This window comes from Neofelis nebulosa, chromosome 7 (assembly GCF_028018385.1).
Source record: "Neofelis nebulosa isolate mNeoNeb1 chromosome 7, mNeoNeb1.pri, whole genome shotgun sequence".
Lineage (NCBI taxonomy): Eukaryota > Metazoa > Chordata > Mammalia > Carnivora > Felidae > Neofelis > Neofelis nebulosa.
The window spans coordinates 113,111,085-113,134,825 of record NC_080788.1 but is presented as its reverse complement, the minus strand read 5'-3'; the positions used below and the strand labels follow the sequence as shown (position 1 = coordinate 113,134,825).

At 43.1% G+C, this 23,741-nt stretch overlaps 1 long non-coding RNA gene across 2 annotated transcripts; it reads left to right on the top strand.

Moving 5' to 3' along the window:
- Nucleotides 1-5,076: 5,076 nt before the first annotated feature.
- On the top strand, nucleotides 5,077-23,132 carry LOC131517364 (uncharacterized). 2 transcript variants are annotated; one of them, XR_009264552.1, is made up of 4 exons: nucleotides 5,077-6,379; nucleotides 14,922-15,037; nucleotides 16,160-16,268; nucleotides 18,921-23,132. It is a non-coding gene; the product is annotated as an uncharacterized LOC131517364 (long non-coding RNA). The 2 variants fall into 2 exon arrangements; XR_009264553.1 differs by lacking the exon at nucleotides 5,077-6,379 and adding an exon at nucleotides 7,289-7,484.
- The last annotated feature ends 609 nt before the right edge of the window (nucleotides 23,133-23,741 follow it).

Here is a 23,741-nt window from a genome sequence, read left to right as displayed (position 1 = left end):
CTTTACTGCCACTCTCCCCTCCCCCCAGAACTTCTGAGACTGGAGCAGCCCACATGTATGCTTATAAAAGGGAGGCAGAGGGATACTTGACCAATAAACAGGAGGATTCAATGTGATCATGGAGGCACCGAAGCTGGAAGAGGCAAAAACAGATTCTTCCCTAAAGCCGTTGTGGCGCACAGCCATGCTGATATTCTGACTTCAACCCAGGGACACTGATTTTGGACTTCTGACTCCTGGAACTGTGAGAAAATGTTTTTCTATTGTTTTAACCCACCAAATTTGTGGTAATTTGTTATAGTGGCCACAGGAAATGAATACATCCTCCATTTTTCAGAGTAAAGGCCTGTAAAATTCAGGGTCCCCAGGTGGTTCAGTTGGTTAAGCCTCCAACTTCAGTTCAGGTCATGATCTTGCAGTTGGTGAGTTCAAGCCTCGAGCTGGGCTCTGTGCTGACAGCTCGGAGCCTGGAGCCTGCTTGGGATTCTATGTCTCGCTCTCTCTTTGCCCCACCCTCACTTGCACTGTTTCTCTTTCTCTCTCTCAAAAATAAGTAAAGTGTTTTTAAAAATTAAAAAAAAAAATAAGCCTGTAAAATTCTATGGAATCTAGCCCCTGTCAACTCCCTGAGTGCCCTCCTACATCTCTTCCTAGCCTCCCCAGCTCCAGGCACACCTGTCCTTGTCCTTAAACAGACCATGACCCATCTCCCCAAGGTCTTTTCTCTAGTGGCTCCCTCAAGCTGATGCTCTGGGACCTTCCTCACATCCTTCAAATTTGCTCAGGTGAGGTCTCTCTAGACCACGCTGTTTAATACCACACTGCCCTTCACCACCCACTCCTGATCCTCTTCGTCCTAATCTTTTTTTTTCTTTTTCTAAGTGCTCATCTCCTTTGAACCTGCCATGGAATTTACTTTTTTATTATTTATTTATCCCTTATTATTCTTGTCCCCTATTAGAATACAAGATTCTCAAGGGCAGAACTGATTACCTATTTTATTCTCCACTGTGTCCCAAGCTCCTAGAATAGGTCCCGACACATGCAGGCATCCAATTAACATGTGTGGAAAGCGTGAATAGATGTCCTCAGAGTTCCTGTGACAGTAATATTAGAGATGCCCTCTTTTCTCCCCTTCTTCCACCTCCTTCCCGTCTTGGCCCTCACTATACTGGCAGAGCCAGTTAACACGGAAAGACACAGAATAGTCAGTTCAAGATGGTAGAGAACAGCTCGGTAGGTTAATGAAGGCAAAAGGTTCAACCTTCTCAACCTCTGATCCGGGGGGTGGGGGGGAGGAGTGGGGGGGGCTTTTATACACATCGATATGCAACACTCGTGACCTAATATATTTTTGATGGTTAGCCTAGAGACTTGTCTCTGGAGCAGGGAAAATAATTTCAGGCCCCAAATCTCAGGTGTCCAAAACATAAGTTTTAAATTTCTGTCTTGAGTCCCATTCCACCTAGTAGCAGAAAACACAATCTCACCAACTCAGGATAAACTCGGTCACTTCAGGGTTACTTCCTTAACCCACTTTCCCTGGCATGGCCTCTATGCCTAGGGGACTAGTAGAGTTTTGAGGCATCAGGAGTTGGCCACGGAGGTACCTGCACAAGCTGTCATTTCCTGAAATGCCCATCCTTTTTTGGGCCTCAGCAATTACAATTCATAGTAGCTCCATCAAGGGCATCTTCCTGTCCCAGTTAAGAGGCCAGATCCAAGAATCACACCTGTGCCACTCTCAGCCACAGGAGAGAACAGCAGCTTGCCTCAGTTTGGCTGCCCAAGCAACCAGGTGATCTGCAAATATTTCTGAAGCACCCTCAACCCAGGTACTGGGGAGGGCAGTGCACAGGTCTGAGCATTTCTGCCCTCCAAGATTATAGTCTATAGGGAGGACCCAGCTCATAGGCACAAGAACAAAATAAATAAGGGGTGATGTGGGATACTGTAAAGGGAGCCACAGGTGGGAAAGGTCTGCCAGAGACATGATATTTGACTTGAAACAGAATGATGCGAGGGAAGCAACCACACAAAAATCTGGAGGAATTTTCAGGGGGAAGAAACAGAAGCACAAAGTCTCCAAAATAGAGATGATTTGGCCTTTTTGATGGAGTGAAAAAGGATAGTATAGCTGGATTGTAGAGAAGGAAGAGAGATTGGAGAGAATTGCAAGAGAGAGGTGGCCATAGTGACATCAGCTATGAAAAACTTTGGAAACAGGCAAAAATGATTGCTTGGGTGTCCTAGCTCTTTGGCATCCCTCTGGTTCATCTTTCATTGTCTATAAACTACTTGGCAATGCTGTCAGGATGTGGAATACCGATAACAGTGCAAGTGATTCCTGCCTGTAGAAAAGGAAACTGTGTCCAGGAGGGAGGCAGGTGATTGTTCCCCTGTAGATATTGACCAGTTTGGCAACTATATTTATTTTCAGCATTCTTGGTGGTCTATGTATGTGTGTTTTTTTGAATCCTCCTCTGAACTAGTCATAATATCTTATTAGTTCCCTCATTATAGTGACATGTTCATTTTATATTTGTGTAAGAGTCAAGATTTCACCTTTTATAAGTAAGTATCTCTTGGAAACCTTAACCTCCTTTCTTGTCTTCCTTCCCTGATGGCTTTCTCTTATTCTCTTGTTCTGAACAAATCGTATGTCTTGGAGTAAGTCAGAAGCAAATGGCACCCTCCTCTGTGCAGAGAGAACACAGTGAAGACTTACCCTTGGTTTGCTCACTTCTGTCCTGGTTTGCTCACATAGGAGGGAGAGGAGAACCCCTATGGGTTCTTTAGGAAATGCATTGAAGTAGTTCTGGGAATGGAAAGGGGTCTATTTCCAGAGATATAAATGTCCTACAGTGCCCAAAATAGTCCCCCAAAAGGAATATATCCTATCCCAAATACCACAATCACCCCCAGGGAGTAACATTGCCCTTGGGTGACATTGATCTACAGAATGTTGCTCTTGTATGTGGGGGCCTTAATGACTGCCCTCAAGAATCCTGCTGGGACTCAGACAACCATTGATTTCATTTACCAAATCACTAAATAGAAGCCAGTTTTATGGTCATATTTCCCCTCTGGCATGCAGAAATGTTTATGGCCTTCAATAAAGACTGCTCTCTATTGAGAACTGAGTTGAGTATATATTGTTTTAAACTTCAGCATCCTCCAATAAGATTTACATTCTTGTTTTGCTTAAGATTCACATTTTAATGTGGCAATAAAAACTAGTGAGATTGTTTCATTGTAAAGGATCCTATTTAGTTAATTATCAGGCCCCATGCCATAAATCACTGTATTGGGCTTCTTGTACCAGGGAAGGCTGTTATTTCTCCCTCTCCTCACATGAGTCACATGAGCCTAAGTTGTGCTGATGAGAAGAGCTGAGGTTAGAGATGGTGGGAAGAGAAGAGAGGAAAGAGATAACATTCCTGTACTGTGAACCCCTCCAAAAGGCCACCATGCATGCATTAATTCAGGAGGCAGTGTCCAGATTCTGGGGTCAGATCTTGAATCCCAGCTCTGTGACCTCAGGCACATTATTTACTGTCTCTAAATTTCTAGTCCCAAATAGGTTATAATGATGCTATATTAACCTCCTGCCTGTGTTTTGAAAATTAAATTAGGTAATGGATTTAAGGAAGCTGGCACCAAGAAAAGCAGGGAGAAAGTGTTGGATCTTTCTTTAGTAGAGGCTGACATCCTTGAAAACCATCCAGCATAATGTGCCTGATGTTTGCCAGGAGTCACCAGAACTGCAGACAAGTATCCAGATGACTGGGAGTAGACAAGAAGGCATCAGGAGGTTAGGGATTCAGGTGAGAATCTGAGCAGCGAGGAGCGATGTCTTGGGCAAGGGTCACGGCCAAATAAGGTCAGAAGCAACACATACCAAGAAGGGTGATGGACACACAAGTGAAGTGCAAGAGTGGGGCTTGTTATTAAACTGGTTAACTTCTGGGGGATTTCTGGACCAAGAGCATAAAGCCCAGAGACTGTAGGTAGTTGACAGTGGGCTGCTTTACTTGAGAAGGAAAGTGAGCTAGGTGGGGTCCAGGACCACCAGGTGAAGGCAAATCAGATAAGTCCTTCTGCAGGGCCCTTCAGCTGAAAGCAAGCTCCTCTTCCCTTGGACAGACTTAAGTTTCCTACCTTCCCCACCCACAGGGCAATGAGGTAGTATTGAGAGCAGTCCTGACAATCTAGGACGGAAGCTGTGATCAATCAGTGGCCCAAACATCAGTTCAGGGTGAGCTTTTCCGCCCTGACAATGATCTGGATAGCCTCAGAGATTTCAGATGGATTTTTCTCTCTGATGTCAGCTCTGAACAATCAGTAATGGCTGCCTGGAACGCTGTCTTGAGAAATGGCTTGAAGGCCACATTTGGGAAGAATGCTGTGATTGATTATTTATGTCTGCCAAGGGCTTAGAAATGATGAGTGAGGTATACTTGCTACCTTTTAGCCGGAAGTAGCACAGCCAATTCCTCCTGGCTTACAGCGGGAGCATGCCTGTAAGATGTTGGTGGAGGAGCTTACTCATTCATGTATTCATGTATTCAGCATTTCCAGAACAGCCTCCATGGAGACAGCACTACTGCACTGGAGAGAGAAAGGGTGCCATAGGAAAAAGTTCCAAGGAATCTCAGAGCTATTTTACAGACCCAATAATGCTTTGGCACTTCATTTAGATTCAAATCAGCAAACAACCCCCAGGAAGTAAAAATTATTATCATCCCAAATTTGCAGACTAGAAAACTGAGTCTTATCTCCATTTTGGTAATACTTGCTTTAATAATCCCTGCTGTAATAATTGTCACGTCCTCAAATGCACAGTCTTGCACATCCTTCACTGAAGGCCTAGAAAAGGATGAGATAATGCAAGTACAAAATCATTTGCCCTCTTTGTCATTTAACAGCAGCCCTCCTGACACATTGGCCAGCCCTCAGCCGAGCTCTGAGTGTTTCCTAAACTGAAGGAATGCGTGTTCAGTGAATTGGCCCATATTTTATCTCCCTACAAAATAGCTATTTAAATATCCCTCGAGTATGCACTTTCTGAATCATTAAGGTCTCAGGGTGCATCAATTACACTAATTTGGGAAAGTGATCACATTCATGCAGGGCTGTTATTTTTAAAGAAAAGACATTTCAGTGTATTGATGGGGAATCGGTGTCCGGAGTATATAGATTTCCAGTTATCCCCTGTCATGGCAAGAGTCCATCGGTTTCCTTTAAGAAATGAAGAACACATTATGCCTGGTATTAACAAAGATCAATTTCAGTAAAGGAAGACATCCAACACAAGGGAGTTAAACAGAGCTGGGAATAAATGACGTAATGTTTGAAGCGATAAGGGATAAGTCATGCTGGGACTCCAAGTTCTTGTATAAGTGATGATTAAATGGACTTTTTGTCCCTGCCTTTTGCTAAAGGTGATATTTCTTTACTGTAAAGTATAATGTATCTATTTTGGCATCGTCAGTGAAGTATGCAGTTAATAATTGGGCTTCTTAAAGATTTCAGAATTCTTTGGTCTTAACATGAAGGGAGGGTCTTATCTTTACTGCTAACTCATTTCTGTTCTTCAAACCGAAGCGACAGTCTTTTATAAGAATTTGGCTTTGGGTGTTATCTTTCAAGAAAACAGTATTCCAAACTTCAATACAGTGAATAGAGTCAAACAGACACCATGAGAATAATATGGGAGATTTTGGAAATAGAGTAAAGATAAACTCTCTGCCGAGATGTGAGATGCAATGAAAAAAAAGGAAATGATGAGGTGAATAGGAACAACACTGGTGCAGGATTTCTCTCAGCGTCTCTTAAAAAAAAAATGACAACGACAACTAAACCAGACTTTTTCTTTTTCTTTTGGGGTCCATGAAAGCTATTTAATAATTTAACTCTATTCATATGTTTAAAGCTGGAAGAGACCTCAGATATTTCAAGATGAGAAAGCCCAGGGAGGTAGTGTGACTTACAGAGGATCACAGTGTCCCTTTCTCCTGGCTGGTAGCCATTTCTTGGTAGCTAGATTTTCATTTTGAAGAGGAGAATTCCGTTAAAACAAAACAAAACATTGTCCCAATTTTTTAAATTCTGTTTTTGATGGTGGTATTGACTTTTGAACATGCCCCAGAAAATGAGCACTTTGATTGGATGCCAGGAATGTTAACTTGGAACTAAGCAGAATGCTGAGATTCTGATTCCGTGTTGCTTGAGGACTGGCACTTGTGACATCTCTAGCTCAGACACAGGGTCATGGAGGAGACAAGATCTAACCAGGAGAAAAGAACAAAGAACCTCATCTAAAAAAAAAAAAAAAAGAAAATGTCCATTTCATCATTTTTTCCAGGCTCACCTCTAGGTAGGTACTTTTAAAGACTTAATCTGGAATGAGAAGGTGGATCAGGAGTCAGGATTCTCAACCTCATGGAGAGAGATGCACCCCAGGGTCTTCCTGAACAGGGAGGGGGCTGCCATCCTGACACCTGGAATTTGAGACCTAAGTGGGGCTTCCTACAGCTTTCTCCACTGTGAGCTGGTGCCAATGTTAGCAGGAAGGGTGGGCAGTGCTTATTAATGCAGGGCACACAAAAGAAGGGAGCCCAGAGGCCTGGGCTCTAGTCACTGCTATTTACCAGCTCCATGTTCTCTGGAAAGATCTGTCCCTGCCATTAGGCTAATTGACCTCAAGGTCCACAAGGACTGGCCACCGATCACCCCAGTCCAGACCCCTCCCTCCCCTCGTCCACCAATTGCCATGGCCACACCCTAAACCAAGCCACCTCCTCCCTCTCCCTTCGTGCTGCCTGAAATTTGGAATTTTCACTCCTGGCTGTCTTCCTATTTCTCTCACGTGTTACCAGTCTCACAAGACACATTTTTCCATCCCTCAAGACTTCTAGTTCTCTGACTCTGCTGGGCCTTCTAGTCCATTGGTGCTTTCTGACAATCCCTCCTTTTGGACCATTATGTTTTTCATTGGTAGTTACTTCACAAACACTCTTCCCAATCCTCTCCTCTGCCCAGTGAGCATCATCTTTCCACTGATAATCAGCACCTTGACAATCCCAACTTAAAAAATCCAGTCCAACTACCCCTTCCTCAAGGTCTGCTGTTTAGTGGTGCCTATGAACGCCCATTGTAGGGCCATCCTTATGCATGAGCAATGCCAACCCCTTAGCACCTGAAACTTTCTTATGACTAATTTAATCCTTTATCAGTTGCCTCAGTTTCTCTACCCTGTCCCTGTTTGTAGTTTCCATTCCCTCATTTGCAGCAGATGGCTTGGCTTTATGTTCCCTGAGAAGGACAGCAGTAAGGCAGTTCCTAAACTATCTCCAAGTTTCATGGAGTCTGAATGACCTGAACTGGGAAGGCCAGAGGGAAGTTCAGACAAGTGTAGCCTGAGCCAGAGGGAAGACAAGCCAAACCATAGCAGAGAATGGGAAACCAAAAGGATAGTCAAGGTAGGTTCCAGTGTAGGAGGTCCTGAAGCTGAGACAGCAGGATTCATGTAGACCCCTTCATGAAGACTGTATCTGTGTTTCATTGGACTTCCAGTTCATTCCAAATCTCAGCTAAAGACATTAGTGTCTCCTTGGTCTGAAACTCTCAAATTGTCCAAACCACAAATAAATTTGCTCTGAAAGAATTTTTAGATACAGAGTCATAGATGCTGTGTAATAAAGTTGTATTCTTCATATCAAGTTAGGCTGAGGGAACTCATCTCTGAAATTTTGCAGCTCAAATACAGCCCGAGTTCAATTATTTTCCCATTTGTTTTCATCATCTGACTTCCTAGCAGGTATAGAATTTTAGCCTGGGGAAAGATTTTCACTCAGGCATCCTGCACAAGGCATGGAGTTGTAAAGATACTGACAGATCAGGAATATGGTGGGTTGAGTGGCCCTTCTATGGTTAGCCTCACCCTCGCCTTGTGTTTACTCTCCTTGTTTTTGGTGATTTACAGAATCCCTAAGCAGGGTCAAAGAAACTAATGGCCCAGAGCAAAGGGCATCTGCTCATTGGATTTCTCTTGGTCATAAGATTTTGATGTCTTTTGGCCTTCCCTGATGCAGGAAGATAATCAATAGCAAGTTATATTTTTAGATGCAGTTTTTGAGAATCTATTTCTCATTGTGGAAAAAGCTCAGTGCACAGACAGGCCTCAGGGACCCTATGGCCAATGTGAAGGGCTTTGTCCTCCATGAAAGTTCCTGGACAAAGTTATTGAGCCTTTCTCTATGGGCATGTATAGTGAGAGAGGGATTATGAAGCAGACAAGAGAAAGTTTCTATATAGAAGAACCACAAGCTTCTATCCAACCTCTGAGCTGAATCAACAACCCTGGAACTCCAGTTGGGTCACTGGGCCTCCCTTCTTAAGAGATAAAGTGGAGAATAGATATCGGGTTAGTGGTCAGGGGGCAGATGAACCCACCACCAAAGAGAAGAACTACTGGTCAGTAAGGAAGCTGTGGGCCAAGGCTACTTTTCAGGTATGTTTATCTAGCCATCGACATGTTTAAGTTTCAAAAAAAAAAAAAAGGCAAGTCAGAAACCCCTTTAAATGAGTATATATTCTTCAATAAGCCAAATGTTTGTTATTTAAGGAAGCCTTGACAATTTATTCTGGAATAAAAGTTAACAAACTCTGTGATGTCAGTAACAATGTTTACCTGTTAAGTTAGTTGACTTATAATAGATACGTTCACTTACTTCCAAAATAGACTTAAGAGAAAACAACCAAGAGATTTGTGGTGGCATTTTTCACCTCTTACCCTCTTTTTTTGAAGTAGGGCTGAGTTTCTTATTGAAAGTGACCCTGAGTGACCCTACCTCCATGGCTTTAGCTCTCACTGGGTTCTGGTCAGAAGCCTAGAGGTAGTAATGGCTTCCCACTCTTTGTAGTCTCTGGGTGTTTCAACATGCCTTGCTGTTTCCCTGACCACACCTTTGTAAGAAGGCTTTTTGTTCAATGAGTGTCCTCATTGTATTTTGTTTCTTGCTAGGACTCTCATTGCTATAATCTCCAACATGGAAAACCTGTATGATTGTAACACTTAAAATAATCTCTGTTTTTGGACCAAGTATCATCAGTTTGCTAAAAGAACTAGTCCTCTTTGCACTTGTACAGTGTGATATTTATGCGAGCTTCCATTCATGAAGCATCACTGGGGAAGTAATAGGCATCATCAATCCCATCTCACAGGAAAGGAAATGGAGTCACTGGAGTTTAGGAATTTGTTCAAGCTCCATGACTAATTGAGGTTACAGTGGCTAAGATCTCAGCTCTCCAGCAGGCTCTTCTAGCCCAAACGGTTCTGACCCACCAGCAGCCAAAGGAAGATGGAATCTTTATTATTTACCCTTCATCACTTTCTAAAGACTTGAGAGAAATGTTTCTGCCAAAAGGCCACCCTTAGTGCAACTTCCAACTTCAAAACAACAGATCTCCTTTCAAGACCAAGTGTGATCTTCTTCCCCTTTATTTCCACATAAGAATCCCCGCAGCTTTTACAAATCATCAACATTTTACATTAGGTTCTATTTCAAAGATCCTTCAGAAATGCTGGCTGGGAATGGCCAAGCTGACTTTAGCAAATAAAAAGAGTTCTCATTTAATCATTTCAGGTATGTTTCTCTCTTTATTTATCTTACTCTCTGCCTGTTACCCTGTTTCTGTGCATCCCTCTTTCTTTCCTCCTCCTTCTCATTCTATGAAAGAAAGTCATAAGAGGCCTCAGTTGGACAAGCTGACAGTCCTTTGTATGTTGAGGCACCTAGACACTAACAGTGGGAAGTCGTTGTTGCCTCTAGGCCTGTGACCAGAGCCCATGAGAACTGTAATCATGGAGGCATAATGGCTCAGCCCCTGCCAGAACTATGACACTGAAGCAGGGAGAAACAGGAAAGAAATACCCCAGTCTCTCTGTCCTCTCACCTCTGGTCTCCTGCTGGTGCTTCCCAATGGCCAAGACCAACTGTAGGCCAGAGGGCCAGGGAGCCTGGGCGATGCAACCCATACTGGTAGCTTTTTGGGCTAACAGCAAAGTAGAGATGAGCAGACAGTGAATGAAAGCAATATAAGGGGGCAGCAGATGGGGAACAAATAGCAAATAGCCAACATAGAGATGACTCTACCTACTGACAACAGTAAGACTCGTTAGTGGGATGAGTGAACAATATTTTAGTTCTTTACTTCAGCCCCTCTTCCTCCTTCCAAAATAGTGTTGATTCATTTCTTGATGAGTTTTAGGGGCCCAGTGAGAGATTGTTTCACTCTCTGGACACTTCTGTTTTCTCTACTCTTTCTGTGGCTTGTGCTCTGTTAGGTGGAGCAATTGACTTTCTTCTTTCGTGAAGTTGTGTTGGGAACTGAATCTTTTTCTTTCTCCTGCGTTCTCCTTTGCTAAGTGCTAAACAGGAAGACTGATTTCCATAGACAGACCCTCAAGCAAGCCACGGCAGAGGTCTACCCCAATGGCAATCACAGATGTGGCAGGCTTGCTTCCATCCATCTGTGGATCACCTGACACAAGAGATACTCTTACCGTGAAGCTAATGAAGTTTAATTATCAGCACACCCATCCCACTCACATAGGTCCCTCCAAGGGCCTTGCAAGGGCCCCAAAATTTCATATTCATAATGTGTTCTTTTTCTTAAAGAGGGTCCTCACAATTATATAAACTTCAGGGCCAAAAAACTTGGGCCTATCCATTCCTCTATATCTTTGCCCCTGAAGACACCTTTTCTACCCATGACTAGCCTGGCAACGTTTGCAGAATCCAAAGCAGAGCCAATTAATATAGGATAGATCTATTGGCAGAGACTCCTCAGACATATGGTCCAGTCAATGGGCCCAAACAAAGGAGCAATGGCAAGGTGTCGCCGCATCCTAATAAAGCTGTGACAGTGAAACATAGTCAGTGACAACGGATGACAAAGGTAGGCTGCTGAGGATTGGCCAGTCACAAATGAAGTTCTGATGCTCTGCAGTTTAATAAACCTTACATGTGACACCAGGGGGGCAGTCATCTCCTCTGATGGCCAGCCAACTTGTACACCTGCTTTTTGGGGAGGTGCGGTGAGGAGAGCACAAGCAGGCTTGCTCTGCTAGCCTTGCCAGGACAGAACCTGGTCCAGGCTGCGGGCAGCCAGCGGGGGCTCTGCACCTGGGTGTATTGTGGATGCCAGCCCCGGGTTAGGTCACAGAGATGGAGTTGTGGATCATTAGTTCCAGCCCCGGCTAACACTGCCAAGACATGGGTTAAGTCCTGGCCAGTCAGGCTTCTTTTCATTCACAGTCACAAAGTACCTGTTAGGTCTCATGCTCGTGGTGCCTTCAAGAGTGACTGAGTTTAAGTCACTTAATGCTGATCCTTCCCTCCTCAGAAAAAAATGGCCAAAGATGCCATCCAGGTTGAGAACTTAGTAGGTGACAGCACTGGTGATGAAAGAAAAAACAATGAACAAACCTTTCCTTTTTTGAGAGAGAAAGAGAAACAGAGCATGTGCGCACAAGCAGGAGAGGGGCAAAGAGAGAAAGAGAGAGAGAGAATCCCAAGCAGACTCGATACAGGGCTCAATCTCATGAACCATGTGATCATGACTGAGCTGAAATCAAGAGTTGGACGCTTAACCTACTGAGCCACCCGGGCTCCCTGAAAATTTTCTTTATATTGGTTTATCATTTCAGTACCTACCAGCACCTTATTTAGGGACAGAAGAGGAAGAAGAGAGCTGGAGGAAAGAGGAAGGAGGGATGAAAGAATGTGATACTCACAAGAGGGATTAAGAACAAAGGCTCTGGAGGGGTAACTAGCTCTATGACCTTGGGCAAGAAACTTAACATCTCAGGGCCTTAGTTTTCCGATTTTGTAAAATAGGAATAAAAATAGTGCTTACTTCCTAGGAGGCTGTGAGGATTAAAAGAATTAACACATGTAAAACCCTGTGTGTGTTCCTGGCACAAAGGAAGAGCTCCATAAATACTAATAGGATTTTTTTTATGTACTTGCATAACCTCTCAGGCTAGGAGCTACCATCTTTGTGGGACTAAGCTCTGTCTTTGCATAGAAAGGACTAGGGCTCTGAGCTTACCAGCCACAGGGCATTGACCCCTTCACTGTCCCCTTCAGCACCTTCCATCTGTAAAGTAAGAATGCCAATAATCTCCGTTTTAGCAAGTTTGTTCCAAGAAGCAAATGAGGCAGGAATCATGCCCGAGTTTTTCTTCCCTGTGAAGGACGGCAGAATGGCTGTGTTATTTGGAAATCATAAAATTAGTCAGACACTTGTAGTTTGCCTGAACCTTTTATGCATGAACCTCTGTCCTGTGATGCGTGTTGCCGTACTGGATGCTCAGCCTCCCTGAGAAAAGCCGATCTTACCTCTGCAGGCTACTGCTGCCCTGCAGGGCTCCATCCTGGAGCGAATTCACTTCAGAAGAGTCACCCCATGGTGGGGTGCTAAGGACTGGTCCCAAGCTCCGACATCATGAGTCGCTTTGAGCTGCACGTTGTGTCCACGAGCTCTCTAGGCAGCTGGGCTGCAAGGAGGTGCTCTCAGCCTCGAGGACAAGGACAGGCTCACCCTGGCCCATGTTTGCCTGCTCCTTTCCAGCTGGCAGCGCTGCTTAATGAACTGCGCCCAGAGTCACAAGGAAAGGGGCTTTTTGATGGGCAGAGTTATTAGCGCTTCGTTCTAATTATGCCTCCTGGTGTTTTCTTCACTGTGCCCCTCTCACTTCACCTGACGGTGCTGTTAGCGTCACCCAGACAGGTTGGTGATGAGCACACTGAACCACTGCTGATGGGGATGAATATCAGGCCGACTGGAAAACAAAGCTTGTTAGCCTTCTCTTTCTTGTGTGAACCCCGTAGGCCTTTCTGACCTTGCCTTGTGGGGAGCCCAGAAAGGGCCTCTTTTCGGAGATTTCTGGATGGAATGTGATTTCTAACATCTGGTGCAGACAGCCCATTCAGGAAAGGAAAAGAACAATCCTTCAGGAGGCTCCTTAATGTCATGTCAACAATGTGGTAAGAGAAGGGAGAGAAGAAATACACCCAGCCCTTTCAGGTAGCTCTGGGCACAGGGGACCGAGACAGGAAGTGCGAGAGGGACAGAAGGGAGGCGACCATCTTCTCCTGTAGAAACGACTCCTGCCAGTCTGGATCAGCACTGTGAGAACTGTTCTCAGAATGAGAGGGATCGCTCAAAGGTTAGAGGTTATTGAAGGAAGGTTCTCATGGTGGCGAATTCTCTTGACATGTGTCTGAAAAATGTTTTTTCTTTCTCTGTATTGTCGTGAAAGACATGTTCACAGGGTATACCATTTTTGATTCTCAGCCTTTTGGAACTGGGTTTCCTCTACTTTTGGCTTCTGTGTTGCTGTTGGAGAGGCTTGTGGCTGTCAGTTGCCGTTCCTATGATCCAAGTTCCCTCTCTGTCTGTTTTTAAGATCTGTTCTTTGCCTTCGGGGTGAAGGCAATTTTACAAAAGTGTGTCAAAGTGTGGATTTTTTTTCTTTGTTATCCTGCTTGGGATTTATTGTGATTCCAACCTGGAAAGTCCTCAGCCTCTACTCTTCTAATACTGCTTCTTCCTATTTTCTATACCATCTCTTTTGGGAAACTCTGCTTGACTCTCTGGTTGACCTTCTCTCTCCTCTGCATGCCCGTTTCTCAGGCCTGTATCAATGGGAACCCCAGGAGACTGGGGCTGACAAAGTTCTGTTCTTCCAGAAAGAATTTGCATTTGTGCTGCTGCCATCTGCCAGGGTGCTTTCAACATTGGGCTGAACTAATTTCCTGGTAATTAATCTCCATGCTTTTTCGTATACAGAGATAGTGCAAATTCAAGCCCCAGACCTGCCTGGAAACAGTTCTGTGGTTGGGATACTTATTTGGGAGAGATTTTTCTTTTTCCAAGGGCCAAGGCAGGCTCAGACAAGTTTCCTCGTTTGTGTCCTTGTGAAGCAGAATTTTCTTTCCTTCCACTGAGGGAGTAGTGTGTGGGGAACCCCTGCCATTCCAACTGCCCGTCTCCCACAGCATGGCCACGAAACCCAAGGCACTGAAATAGATGAAGGGGTCCGAGAAACCCTTAAGGACAGTTGCTGTCTTCCATGGCCACTTTATTTTTATATCCTGAGTCTTTCTCCACTGCCCCAAGGGTTCTGAATTTTTAAAACATATTATTCATAAATAATTATTTAAATTATTCAATTTAAAAAATTGTTGTTTGCTTGTTTAGTTTGGAGTGAAAAGGTTATCAGAATTTCTGGTCCAGTGCATCTCCAGAAATGGAAGTCCACATCTCCACGTATAATCCCCTCTCTGAAGAATTCTCCAACTTCTCACTCACTTGATCTTCCTTTTGTTCTCTGTGGGCTGGCATGTGAGTAGCTAAAGCTCTTCACCATTAGCAGAGACAGCCCTCATCACAACAGGAGGCATGAACGGCAATCTCGTATCACGTGGGAAGAAATTGTTAGAAGCCCTGTACATTTATCTCAGACATTACTTAGTTTCCTTTTTTTTTTTTTTTGTATATGCTTTATCACGTGCACATTATGTTAGTATGGTAGTACATGCTTGCAATCTATTAATAAATAAATATACATTTTTTTAACTGATAGGAGTATATAGTCATGAGAGTTTGGACACTCCACTAGCTTCTGAAGTCGTTGGAGGTCATTCTCTCCATTCCTACGACTTTTATGGCTGGAGAGAAAACATTCATTCAGAACTTTGCAGACACTGAACTCTACTTCCTCAGTCCAAAAACAAAAGGTCTGGCATAGATCATGATAACATTATATTATATGTTTATAATATACTGGGTTCTCCCCGTACCTTGCCTGGGGCTGTGTTCGCTCTGAACCTCCACTGCCTTTCCAGGTCTATTTGATGCATTTCCTTGGCCCGTCCATCTGTGTTCCCTGTCTGGGGTATGTTTTCAGGCCTCTGAGGATACATTTCACCCTGGAAGTGGACACAAGCAATCAGAGTTCAAGGTAACTATGCAGCCAAATGACCACTGCCAAGGCTTTCTACCAACAGGAGCTAGAGAGTCAAAACTCTCTTCTCCGTATTGAAGCTGAGTTCCAGTCTTGAAGTGCTTTCCTGATAGTGATTCTAGAACCCTCAATTCACAATATGACTCCAAATGGGTCATATTGCAAGAAAATAGTCAGTCTGGAGCTATTTACTGTTCTTAGTCTTAGAAGATAGTAAACAGAAGGCTTACATGACAAATATTATAAAATATATGTGTGTGTTTGTGTATAAATTGGCATAATCCATAGGTTTCATGCCATCCTAAGAAAAGCTTTTAGATACAGAATTGTGGTACTCTGGTTTATCAGTATGGAGAACTTATGGTACAAATGAACAAGAAATTTTGTGCTATAGTCCTTATGTGCACTGTCCCCATCATCACACAGACACATGAATTGTGGGCATGTCATAGCTGGGTCACTCCCCAAGTCATTCAAAGCTGAATCTGGCATCATTTTGTTCTCAGAATCTTTGAGAACTCTGGGTCCATTAGTGTGGATGAAAACAGGTTTAGACCACTTTATGACAGTGATGTTATCACCTCCTGTATGGTCAAGTGAAACAAACGTGGTCTCCAAATAGGCTTGTGTTTTCTGAGCTAACAGCCCTCCCCTGTTTATATTTTGTCCTTAAGGAGGATATTTTTTAAAAGCCTATTTCACAGAATCAATTTTAGTGGGCCCTTTAGAATGGGAGGTGAGCTGAAGGCGGTTCAGTTTGTTTTAACAATAACTTCAGCTTATTGAAGCAAACATTAGTGTATCACGTCCCCATATGGCAACCATTAGAGACAAGGGAAGCTTAAGAAGTGTATTGCTCTGAGACAGCTCATAAAAGAATTGTAAACATTTTTATAGGACCTAAAGATACCACCAATAGAATAAGGACAGAACCCATTTGTAGATGATAGGTGAGAAGAGGAAATCTTTGAGGAATCGAAAGGTCTTCCCTCTACAGTATACAAGGTAGAAAAGCGTTCAGTTGAGAGGTCTGTGGTTCATGTGCATATTAATTAAGTAATTTATTTTCTCAGTCAAATCAGTCAACCGATGTCGATTGACCACCTACTATGTTCCCAGATGTGGTGGATTCTGAGGATGCAGGGATGAACAAGACACAATCCCTGCTTCCAGGACTTGCACACGGTTGATGGACAAGGAAGGAGGCCACTGAGTGAGAGGGGAGACTGTAAGTAGTAGACTGGGTGGGGGTGATGTGCCAATACATGTGGGGGATACAGGGATGCTTCATACCTGACCTGCCAGTGCAAGTCTGTGCTGTGGGTTATTCCAAGCAGGCAGAGCTGGAGGTACAAAAGCTGCAAGAGAGAGAAAACACGGTGCCCTTGAGCAACTTCAAATAGTTCTTTTTTTTTTTAATGTTTCTTTATTTATTTTGAGAGAGAGCTCAAGCAAGAGAGGGGCAGAGAGAGGAGAGAGAGAATCCCAAGCAGGTTCTGTGCTGTCAGTGCAGAGCCTGATGTGGGGCTCAATCCCATGAACGTGAGATCATGACCTGAGTCAAAATCAAGAGTTGGACACTTAACCAACTGAGTTTACCCAGGTGCCCCTGCAAGTAGCTCTTTATGGCTTCCACTAGTTTTAGGAAGGGAATGTCAAGAGGTTACACTGGAGAGGTAAGCAAGGATCCAGACCACAAAGAGACTTTGGTGATTCCCAGCAGTGGAAAATCATTGAAAGCTTCTAAGCAGAGGAATGAGGTGATCAAATTTTCATTTTAGGAGGATGGTGTTAGTAGCAGTATGGGAAATGGCTTAGAGCCGGGAAAGGTGAGGATGGGAGGCCAGTTAGGAGCCTGGAAAGGCAATCAGGTCAAAGGATAAAAGTGGCTTGAGCTAAGGTAGCTGACGTTGAGATAGAGAGCAGTGAATGACTGATGATGTGTTAGGAGGGTAGAATTAGCAGGACTTGAGAATGAGTTGAATGTGGGAAAAGGAAGCAGGAGAGAAGCTAAGCCTAAATAAAGCTTGTGTTACTGGCTGGGAGAGATGTAGTGTTCACTTACATGGCAGACACTGGGGAAAGAGGGGGTCTAAAGGGGACACCACTGCGTTAAATTGTAGAGATCTCACATTTGTCTCTGGGCTCTCCAACAGACTCTTACACATACATTTCTCAAGCATGGTACAGGGAACTGGCAGGACTTAGAAATGTGGGAGCCCCCAGCCTATGGTTGGTAACAGAGACAATGGGAATGGGATGAGATTATCCCAGGTAGAGAGTAAAGAGGAGGATCTGAGGACAGACCCTGAGGGAACCAGCCTAAGGATAATGAGGCAACCGGAGGATCAGCAGAGAAGTAGGAGACCAGGAAAATATGATGCCAGAGTGAATATGTGAAGGGGTAAGAGGAGAAGGGGGAGAGAGAAGGGAGAAAAAGGGTGAAGGAGGGCAAGTGTCCATGGTTCCGTAACTAGCAGATCTCCAGTGGCCTGGACGGGAGCAGTTTTGGTAATGTGACAGGAGAGCAATTGCAGAGTGAATGGATGGTGGGAAGTGGAACCTGGGGGCAGGGCTAACTTTCTCCTTCAATATTCTACCTGTAAAGGGAAGGGCAGATGAGGTGGTAAGTGGAGGAGGGTGATAAGACACAAGGAGCAAATGATAGGAGAGATGAGATGATTCCAGTGCTGATGAGAAAAAAGCCAATAAGGAAGAAGGGGCTCAGGAAGTAGGAGTCAGGGTGATGATTAGAGAGGGGTCCCTGACAAGAGGGCTTGCCTGGGTCCAGAGTGCAGGGGTGGGGCAGGCTTTAGACAGAAGGGCAGACCCAAGAACCACAGAATCCCAGGCGCATTCACCAGTGTTTATGCTCTCACTTCTGGAATCAACTTGGGGTCAGCGAGGTGGCTTCACTCACTGATCTTGGCTGGACTTCCCTGTCTGAGACTCAGCAGTTGTCAGCTAATCTGGATGAGTTTATGGTAACTGGAGTGACTGAAGTACTCTGTTCCATATGAACCTCAGCCTCATCCTGGGACCTGTGGGCTAGCACAGCTTGTCATTCTCCTGGTGATTGTGGAGGCACAGGGGAGCAAGCTCCAGTGCCCACACCCATTTGCAGCCTGTTGGTCGTGTCTGCTAATATCTCTCTGGCGAAAGCACGTCACAAGGCTGAGTCACCCACCACACATGTTGCAAAGTTAAATGGCAGAGAGCACAGGTTCAGGGCTGGATGAAGAATCTCCTAACACAAAGAGAAATACGGTTTTGACATTTTGTCAAACACAAGAAGAAAAAGAAGTTTGCAAGTATCCAAGGGAAAAAGACAAATTAAAGGCTTAGCCATTCCCTCTTCCATTCAGGCCAAGGTGCTGCTGTATTATTTATGTCTGGAAAGGTTAACACTCAGCTGTGGTTAATGAGTAAAGCAGTCTGGAGGAGAACAGTCCGTGATAGGGTCAGCACTACCTTATAAAACTTAACGACAGCAAAGTCAGCTTTATTGCTTTTGTAGAGAGGGGGAAAGCCCTCTACCACCTCGATGGAGTAGGTTGAATCTGCTTTTGGGCAAGAGAAAAAAAATATTCTCTCCAAGTCTTGTTTACAAGAAAAGAGTATTGAACTGTGGAAGAGTTTAAGAGCGTGTGTGGGGAGATAGGAGTGTTTGCCAAAGAGAGGACAAGACAGATGTGGGTTACATCCATATTATACCTGGACAGGCAAGAAATGAGCTCCTATCTACAAAGCCAGATCTCCCAGGGCCAAACTGAAGGGTTATACCGGGGGTCAGGAAGGCGAGTCTGTGATGAGGATGTTTTCCCCATCGGCTTCAACCATCCCAAGTGACCATCACTTGCCCTTCTCCTCCTATTTCCAGGCAGATCCATTCTACATATACCCACCTCTGCTTTGGAAGCAGAACTGAAGCATGCTGCTGTGAATTTTATAAACAATTCACCAAGGTGTACACGGGTGTCACCTATGGACCTTGTGCTGACATAAATTGGGGCTCTACACGTGGCATCTTTCACTTCAGTGTAGTGTGAAATATGCCCTGTTGGGACACTGATGGAATATAGTACCCGATTTTAACTAAACTAACTCTCAGAAAATGAACACTTGGCTTTAAAAGTTTCCTGCCAAGAAATAGCAGTTGGAAGGTTTATGCAGACAGACAATGTGGAAATGGCCCAGCTGACCATGAGCCCAGCACGTAAATGGCTCTGGGTCAGCCACGCTGCGAGGTGCAGCAGTGGTGATCTGATCACTTCTGACGAGACGTCAGCCAAATGAAAAACATGGAAACGATGATTCTTTGAAATACATGTTTACATCCACTGTCATTAATCTGCCTCAAATGTTAGGCTGCATGTGAGTAGGAAGTCACCATGAGTAGCAGAATGTCCAAAAAGTAAGCATTCAGAATGAAGACACAAACTTCTAAAATAGCGTTGGCATTATTTTAGGTTGGGTGACGCCCAATCCACTATTTTTTTTAAATGTCAGTGTACAACAATTAAGAAGCATCTTTAAGGGTTTCTTAGAAGAAGCAAAAGATCATGCATATTTTTTCTGTATTCTTCCTTCTATGGTAAAAATGGCTGAAACAGATGTGGAAAAGAATACGGTCACAAACTAGAATGGATTCCTTGATCAGCAAATAGTATTTAAAAATGCACAGAAAACATGGTTGAAGGTTAGAAGAAATGTGTACAGACGAATTATACTGAGTGGGAGGTTTGTTATGCTTTGGGGTGAAAGCACAGATGTCTGAGTTAATGGTATTACTAGGTTATTTTTCAATAATGAACTTTGTAAGAACAAAGTGTGTGTGTGTGTGTGTGTGTGTGTGAGAGAGAGAGAGAGAGAGAGAGACAGAGAGAGAGAGAGAGAGTCACTAATGGAATGAGGCACTAAGAAGATGTATTCTCCATAGAAAATGGCTTCTAGAAAACTTAGTGAATGTTAGCACCAAAGGAACAAGTGGTTTGATTGGAGGAAAAAAGGATTTGCAAGTCAGGCTACAGATTTGCCCCATGTGTGAAATTCTTTAATTCATTTGTCCTAAGCAAGATATTGCAGCAAAGAAATGAAAGCCAAATGAGTGCCTGTGTGGCTCAGTCAGTTAGTAGACAGACTCTTGATTTCGAATCAAGTCATGATCTCACTGCGGTGGACTCCAGCCCCGAGTTGGGCCACATGCTGAGGGGCCTGCTTGGGATTCTCTCTCTTCCTCTGTCTTTGCCCCTCCACTGCTCATGCTTGCTCACACTCTCTCTCAAAATAAATAAATAAATAAATAAATAAACAAACAAACAAACAAACAGCAATCGCTATCAAAATAACACCCGGATTTTTCACAGAGCTAGAAAAAACAACCCTAAAATTTGTATGGAATCAGAAAAGATCCCAAATAGCCAAAGCAATCTTGAAAAAGAAAACCAAAGCCGGAGGCATCACAATCCCGGACTTCAAGCTATACTACAAAGCTGTAATCATCAAGACAGTATGGTACTGACACAGAAACAGACGCTCAGATCTATGAAACAGAATAGAGAACCCAGAAATGGGCCCACAAATGTATGGCCAACTAATCTTTGACAAAACAGGAAGAAATATCTAATGGAATAAAGACAGTCTTTTCAGAAAGTGGTGCTGGGAAAACAGGACAGCGACATGCAGAAAAATGAACCTGGAACACTTTATTACACTATACACAAAAATAAACTCAAAATGGATGAAAGTAAACATAAGACAGAAAGCCATCAAAATCCTCGAGGAGAAAGCAAGCAAAAACCTCTTTGACCTCGGCCACAGAAACTTCTTACTCAACACGTCTCCGGAGGCAAGGGGCACAAAAGCAAAAATGATCTACTGGGACCTTATCAAAAGAAAAATCTTCTGCACAGTGAAGGAAACAATTGGCAAAACAAAAAGGCAACCAGTGGAATGGGAGAGGATACTTGAAAACAACATATCAGATAAAGGAATAAAGGACTAGTATCCAAAATCTATAAAGAACTGACAAACTCAACACCCAAAAAACAAATAATCCAGTGAAGAAATGGGCAAAAGACATGAATATATATACTCCTCCAAAGACATCCAGATGGCCAACCGACACATGAAAAAATGCTCAATATCACTCGTCATCAGGGAAATACAAATCAAAACCACAATGAGATACTACCTCACACCTGTCACAATGGCTAACATCAACAACTCAGGCAACAACAGATGTTGGTGAGGATGTGGAGAAAGAGGATCTCTTTTGCACTGCTGGTGGGAATGCAAACTGGTGCAGCCACTCTGGAAAACAGTATGGAGATTCCTCAAAAAATTAAACATAGAACTACCCTACAACCCAGCAAGTGCACTACTAGGTATTTATCCAAGGGATACAGGTGTGCTGTTTCGAAGGGACACATGCACCCCAATGTTTATAACAATATTGACAATACCCAAAGTACAGAAAGATCCCACATGTCCATTGATGGATGAGTGGATAAAGATGTGGTATATATATGCAATGGAGAATTACTCAGCAATCAAAAAGAATGAAATCTTGCCATCTGCAACTATGTGGATGGAACTAGAGGGTATTGTGCAGAGCAAAATTAGAGAAAGACAAATATCATATGACTTCACTCATCAGGGATTTAAAATACAAAACAGATGAACACAAGGGAAGAGAAGCAAAAATAATATACAAAAAGGAGGAAGACAAAACATAAGAGACTCTTAAATATAGAGAACAAGCAGAGGGTTGCTGGAGGGGTTGAGGGAGGAGGGAATGGGCTAAATGGGTAAGGGGCTTAAGGAACCTACTCCAGAAATCATTGTTGCACCATGTGCTAACTTGGATGATAAATAAACAAACAAACAAACAAAAACACAAACTTACAAAGAAGTAGAAGTCAGAATTTCATAGGGCAATACTCTCAAACCTGAACGTGTGTGTGAGCCACCTGAGGTCTTGTAAAATGTAGATTTTACAAGTCCTAACCTGTCCTAGATTCTGCATTTCTAACCAGCTTCAGGTGATGCTGCTGCTGCTGCTGGTCAATGTACCACACTTTGAGTAGCGAGACCATACAGAAACAGAGAATGTAAGGGTTGGTATTAATTTTACAAAAATGAGATCATCTGCAATGTAGTAAAATATTTCTTTTGTACTGACATGTGGAGTGATCATGCAAATCATTTGTACTGCGGAGAGGTTTGCCGGTTATCTTGTGGCAAAGTCCTTAAGAGTGGTCATACAGGAGGTTGTGTTTTTGCAAAAATGCAATTTTGTGTTTTGCTGCTGGTGGTGTTTTTGCAAAAATTCAATTTTGTCAAATTTCTGATCTTTTAAATAATGTCAAATAACGATTAGATTTCTACCTAACAAGTAGAATACACACATACGTAATACACACACACACACACACACACACACACACCCCTAATCTGTTCCTCAATGTAAAAGTGGCAATTTAATAATGAGTGAGAAAGTAACCGACCTTCAGAAGAAGCTGGTGCTATAGAGAAACCATTGTTTTCATCATTATGTGACATTGTTGAACACGACACAGGCACCACCTATGACATCTTTCATGTCTTCACACTAAGACACTGGATTTTCTAGCATTTAAAAATCAATCACACAATCTTGAACACATTTTACAAAAATATAAAAACATAGCTATATTCCATCAGTGTCCCTTCTGATTCATTCATAAGAAAATTAGGTTGAGCTCAGAAAACACAGAAAGGTATTAGCTGAATTTCCACAAAACATTTGCATAATTGGTGAACATGACTGAGCAAAGAATACCATGATTTAGTAAGAGGGGCTGATGGTGCAAGCCTTCCATTTGGATCTATCAAGTGTGTTTTTTACCTCAGACAGCAATTAAAACCAAGTAAGAAAACAAACCAAACTTAGGATGAAACCATTGAATGATTGTATCACAAAGTCCTAAACCAAGATTTTAAAACAGAAAGCAGCATACTGAACTGCATTGTTCCCACAAAGAATGTTAATAATATGTAAAAGATTTTAGTGAGAGTAAATATTGCCAATAATAAAATAATTACTTAAGAGCATTACTTGTTTCTTTATCTTATCCTTTTTAAAATTTATATTTTTGTGTATATTTTCATGTACAGAAAACATTACTACTGTAGTATATCTGAATAACCTTTAAATAAATAATATACATTTTGAGGTTGTTTACTTTTTTAATGTTTATTCATTTATTTTGAGAGAGAGTGTGAGCAAGGGAGGGGCAGAGAGAAGGAGAGAGAAAGAATCCCAAGCAGGCACCCCAGTGTCAGTGTGGAGCCCGACACGGGGCTCAAACTCACAAACCACGAGATCATGACCTGAGCCGAAATCAATAGTTGGACACTTAACCAACTGAGCCATCCAGGCACCCAAAGGGAATTGTTTACTTTTTAACTAATGGGGTGTGCAATACAAAAATATCAGAGGACGCTGATATAAATTAACACTATGAACTCTGGTCATTTTCTTTCATTCATTCAATCAACATTCGCCACACACCAATATTGTCCTAATGAGTGGTGATTGCATATACATATTCTAAAAGACATTGAAACTCAGGGTGATCAGATTTTGTTAGCAATATCCAAAAACTGAGTGGGCCATCACCCACTCATGGTGAGTAGGCCATCACCATAGAAAGAAGAA